The 5,131-nt window shown below is 34.3% G+C and overlaps 2 long non-coding RNA genes across 2 annotated transcripts; both read right to left on the reverse strand.

Moving 5' to 3' along the window:
• Positions 1-1,493: 1,493 nt before the first annotated feature.
• Positions 1,494-2,144, reverse strand: LOC110910649. Its single transcript, XR_002576360.1, has 2 exons — positions 1,915-2,144; positions 1,494-1,835 (listed from the first exon to the last, which is right to left on the reverse strand). It is a non-coding gene; the product is annotated as an uncharacterized LOC110910649 (long non-coding RNA).
• A 586-nt stretch (positions 2,145-2,730) lies between these two features.
• Positions 2,731-3,833, reverse strand: LOC110910648. The gene is made up of 3 exons (XR_002576358.2): positions 3,550-3,833; positions 3,056-3,451; positions 2,731-2,948 (listed from the first exon to the last, which is right to left on the reverse strand). It is a non-coding gene; the product is annotated as an uncharacterized LOC110910648 (long non-coding RNA).
• Between the last annotated feature and the right edge of the window lie 1,298 nt (positions 3,834-5,131).

Raw genomic sequence — 5,131 nt, forward strand, 5'->3', positions numbered from 1 at the left:
AAAAAAGGATTATGATTTTCTAAAAACAAAAATAACTGAGTTTTGGTTACATAAAAAGCTACGCCTGTAAACTAATATAATGTTATAACCTAAACTTATTACAAACAATATATATAGTAACTATATATTATTACAATTCTTGCGCATACATGTCAATCTAATAATAACTTAAGCGTTGGAGTACATACGCCTTATCTCTCCTATATATTATAGTTTACTATATATTAGAGAGAGAACAATTATATTATAGTAACTATATATTATATATTATATATTATATGTTATATGCATGGTTGTAAAACAAGGTTTCCAAGGCCGAGTACTCCCCGAGTAGTCGCTACAAGGTAGGCTGCCGAGGCGACTTTCTTCGACTCCGCCTAATTACTCGGAGTCCATCAAACGCGGTCAACCTCGGCCAGAATTGGATCTAGTAGGTCAACTCGGTCCTAGTTTGACTTAAATAATAATAAAACATAATTTCTATGCCTATCATATTAAAGAATGAATATCATTTTCACATATTTTGTTATAAATATTAGTAAATTTATGCTATTTGACATATATTTAATCTCCAAAAAGTAATTTCTTTACAATTTAACATGTCCGAGTACTCCCCGAGTACTCTCCGCCTAGACCGACTACTCTCAACTCCCTGGTCGACCGACTAGGGAGCGCCAAACGACTTTTGCAACCATGGTTATATGTTTGCACACGGGTCTCCTATCATTCCTAGGTTATAACCATATATACTAAATAAGAGATAAGGGTAAACTAAATAAAAAAAAGTGTCAATTTGGTAAATAATAATATTAAGTATGAAAATGTAGGAAATTACAAATGTAGACATCTTCAATGAATGACACGTGTCCAAAATCAGGTTTCTTTTATTATATAGTATAGTCGGGAACCCGCGCGTTGCGGCGGAGTGGACAGTACGGGACAGAAATATAATTCAAAATGAAAAAAAAAACGTATATTTGTATATATGCAAAAATGTGAACTGAGAGACTGTTGTTTTAAACGGCTTCTATCTCGACTGATGCGGGCTTTCGGATCTACTTTTCTTGCTTAGGGTGAGCGGGGCACTTCTCGGGGAGGGGAGCGGGGAGTGAAGTCCGGGAGCGGGAACACCGCCGCCATCAATTCGGGGAGGGGAAGCGGGGTGGGGGAGCGGTGTGTACTTACCGATTGAGAGAGAGGAGAGAGAGAGGGGGTGATTGGTTGTTAATGTGGGTCCACCCTTTTTTCCACCAATCCTATTTTTTTCTTCTTTTTTTATAAACAAATAATTGTGATAATTGTGTGAGTGGAGTGATGTCAACGTTTGAGTGCAAAATGGGGACTTAAGAAGGGAGTTGACGTGTCGCGTGCTGATTGGGTGTGTGTAAAAGAGGTCACTCCCCTAAGAGAGGAGTGCCCCTCTCACCCTTAGCCTTTCCTCTGTTGCAGATAAATGCTTTGTTTAGTAAAATTTCAGTTTAAAGCAGCAACCATTAAAAACATAATGCAGTTTACTTACCCAACGTTTACAAGTGTGTAGAATGTTAATTATGTTCCTCTCATCAATACAGTTAAGTTACATCAAGATAGTCAAGTTACATCAAGGTTAATATGATAACAATGACCACTATGAATATAAAAATGTCCTAATTCATTGATTTGCAGATATTGTATCTAGTGCAGCAAGATGAAAGCAAAAAAGGAACAAAATATGTAAGTGTTGGGCCTTCATTGATGACCACTTGCATGAAGAACACCCAAGCAACAAGAAAACGTCAAAAATAAACTGATCCAGTAGCAACGTACCATCTGCTGATCAGAAAGTTGTATTTTTCCTGTTCTCGAAGCTTCTCATAAGTATTTATGCAACGTTTCCCATAAGATAAAAAAGAAACTTAACAGCCTGAGTCATACCTTTATCAGTAGAAAAGGAGTGTTTGGTTGCAAACGAGCGTGCACCAGATACCATCTCGCGAATATTAGAGCCATGCAACGCTTGTCCTGACACAGCCTGTTAATAAAGACATGATAACCTGAATCATCATGACACTAACTGAGCAAAAACTATCCACTTCATGCTTTAGATCTTTCACGCTTTCTCTATCATTCAAAACCTTGTAACTGATTTTTCGCTCCGACATTGAAACAAAATACAATCAAGGGACCTAAACCTAATAGATTTCAAAACTCAAAACACAAGATCAATATAGCTCAAGTCACAAACTCAACATCTCTAATTCCATTACCACATAACATTCTACTTATAACTGGTTAACTTCAACCAACATCAAAATACAAATTGAGCATCTATAAATTTTAAAATCAAACTGTACTTTAACTACGCTAAAATTACAAATACAAATTATCAAATGTATCATTCCTAAAATTAATTCAAAATAAATCATTTTAAACCCTAACTAAGCTGAAAATCTATCTACAACCGTTGGATCTATCCAAGCCTTAACAAATCAATACAAACCTCGAACAGGCATATAAGTAACCATAAATAAAAAAAGGATTTATAAAGCATAGGTTACCTTGTAGCTTTCATGAAATTCTAAAATTGTATGTTGCCATGTTAGATGTACCGAATTAGTAATCCCATAAAGCGAATCTCGATGTAATGATTCTTGACTGAACACCGCCAAACAAAACAAGAAAAATGATCTGAATTACAAAAGTGATTGATCGAATACCTAATCTGTAATAAATAGTATACAATTACAATGTACAACACATAACGTACGACGATTGGGATTCACCGGTTGGGGGATTGGGAACATCATTTGGGATTCACCGGCGTTTGGAGATGAAGGGCTTGACACTTAATACATTCAAGTCAAAAGCAGTTGAACCGGACTTACTTGGTTTGACAAGAAAATCCAGATCCAATGCTTCACTCACCAAAACCTTAATGGCTTGAAAAAGTACTTACCTTTTAGTCTCAACTACAAATCAAGAGTATCGATCCGAGTTAGATTTGAACCAAAAACAGAAACAGGCTAACAAAACTGAATTCAACTATAAAAAAGGTCAAAATGGAGGGAATTGAAACCTGGAGGAGGGTGGCTGATTGGGCCCAAATGGCATCGTCATGACCGGGTGAAGTCCTTTAAAATCTCAAGTTTATTGACTGTCATCTTATGAGCTTTCACAAACCAAATAAATTAAGATTTCAGCTCTCAAAACTATTTGTAATTTTACCTCATTTACGATAATCTCCACAGTTTGTTTAGTGGTTGGTTTAACAGTAACAACTGTAGCCGGATCACCAATAGTAAATTCAGGATTGCAATCACAATAATCCACACTCAACCCACCATACTGAATCGAAACAAATCAGATTTTTTTGCATAAATTAAGATGTCATTTGCTTACCTGTGCCGTCATCTCACTGAATCTTCATCCTAACCCTAGGCTGACCATGTATGTGATAACCCCTCTTCAAACCCTGCATATTGAGTTACATATACATGGATACGAATTCTAGGGTTCCAATAAGATTGAAGATGAATCAAACTGAAAAATTGAAAAGTAATAGATACTCACCAGTGATTGATGCGTCCATTCCACCGCCGGAGACGGCCACCAGAAATACGTCCTTGTACGGCGATTGGGGTTCAGGGTGGAGAAGGAGTACGGTGGTGGGTGACCGGAGACGGAGATGGATCGTGTGAGTGGCGGCGGCGGCCGGTGCTTGATGAGGGTGAGTGACCAGCGAAGTGGAGGTGATGTTTGGAGATGGAGGATGTTGTATAAACGGGGGAGGCGATTTGATTGAAGTCTGCCGTGATTTATCAACATCACAGAACACCAAGCATCGACGGTTTTGACAATTGGAATTCCAGATAGTAAATGCTCTATTTTAACCCTACGACGTCTTAAAAATAAAGCCACATCCCTATTCTATTATATGGAGAGAAGGGTAGAAAGGGAAAAGCATTCTGAAAAATTAGGGGTTTTAACTTGGCTTTTGATATCCCATCTTAAAATTTTAAAGAAAATTACAAATTTGTACATGGGAAATGCTTATATATAGTATATAGATAGATATAGATATATAAATAATGAATTAATATTAAATGTTATCATAATTTATTAAAAATATAATTTTTTTATTATTTGGTATACAAAATTAACCCGTGTAATACATGAAGTTTTTAAAGATATAACTTTTTTATCATTTGCTATGTAATACGCGGGGTTTTTAAAGATATAATTTTTTTTATTATTATTTGGTAGATTTTTTAACTCGACTATACATGGGTTTTTTAAAGATACGACGTTTTTAGTATTTAATATACAAAATTACATTTATTTAATCTGTGTAATACATATGATTTTTAAAGATATAACTCTTTTTTAGATCTATTCAACACGTGTAATATACGAGGTTTTAAGGATGTAATTTTTTTATTATTTGGTAGATTTATTCAACCCGATTATACACGGGTTTTTTAAAGATACGACGTTTATAGTATTTAGTATACAAGATTACATTTATTTAATATGTATAATACAAATGATTTTTAAGTTATAACTATTTTATTATTTGATATATAAAATTACATTTATTTAACTCGTACAATATACGTGGTTCATAATGATATTACTTTTTATTATTTAATATATAAAATTATATTTATTCAACCCGTGTAACACACGGGGTTCTAACCTAGTATAATATAATATAATTAAAAATAACTTTGATCTTTTGTTCCTTCTTTATTTCGTTTCGTTTATTTCTTTTTTCTATAATAAGCTTCTTTTTCTGTTTTCTTTTTGTTATTTTTGTATGTTTAGGTAATATATGTGTGAAATGGTTTAACAAGTGTGTATCTTGATAATAAAATTCAATAACAAACAAGATTATGACTTGTAACTAATGGCAGACCCATGATCTGTTTTTTTAGAGGACGATCGGGCATTTAAACAAATTTTTAAGAGGGGGCGATTGGGATTTTTTTCATAAAAGTTACACTATCTTTTATTTACGCCCCCCTTCCTATGTATGTCCGCCCATGTTTGTAACAAGGAGTTTGTGCCATACTTTGTTAATGAAATTGGTATTGCAGTTTTTTTTTTAAATACATCTAGATATCATTTTGGTTATGTAGCGATTTTATTGTTT

This window comes from Helianthus annuus, chromosome 15, assembly GCF_002127325.2.
Source record: "Helianthus annuus cultivar XRQ/B chromosome 15, HanXRQr2.0-SUNRISE, whole genome shotgun sequence".
Taxonomy (NCBI): Eukaryota; Viridiplantae; Streptophyta; class Magnoliopsida; order Asterales; family Asteraceae; genus Helianthus; species Helianthus annuus.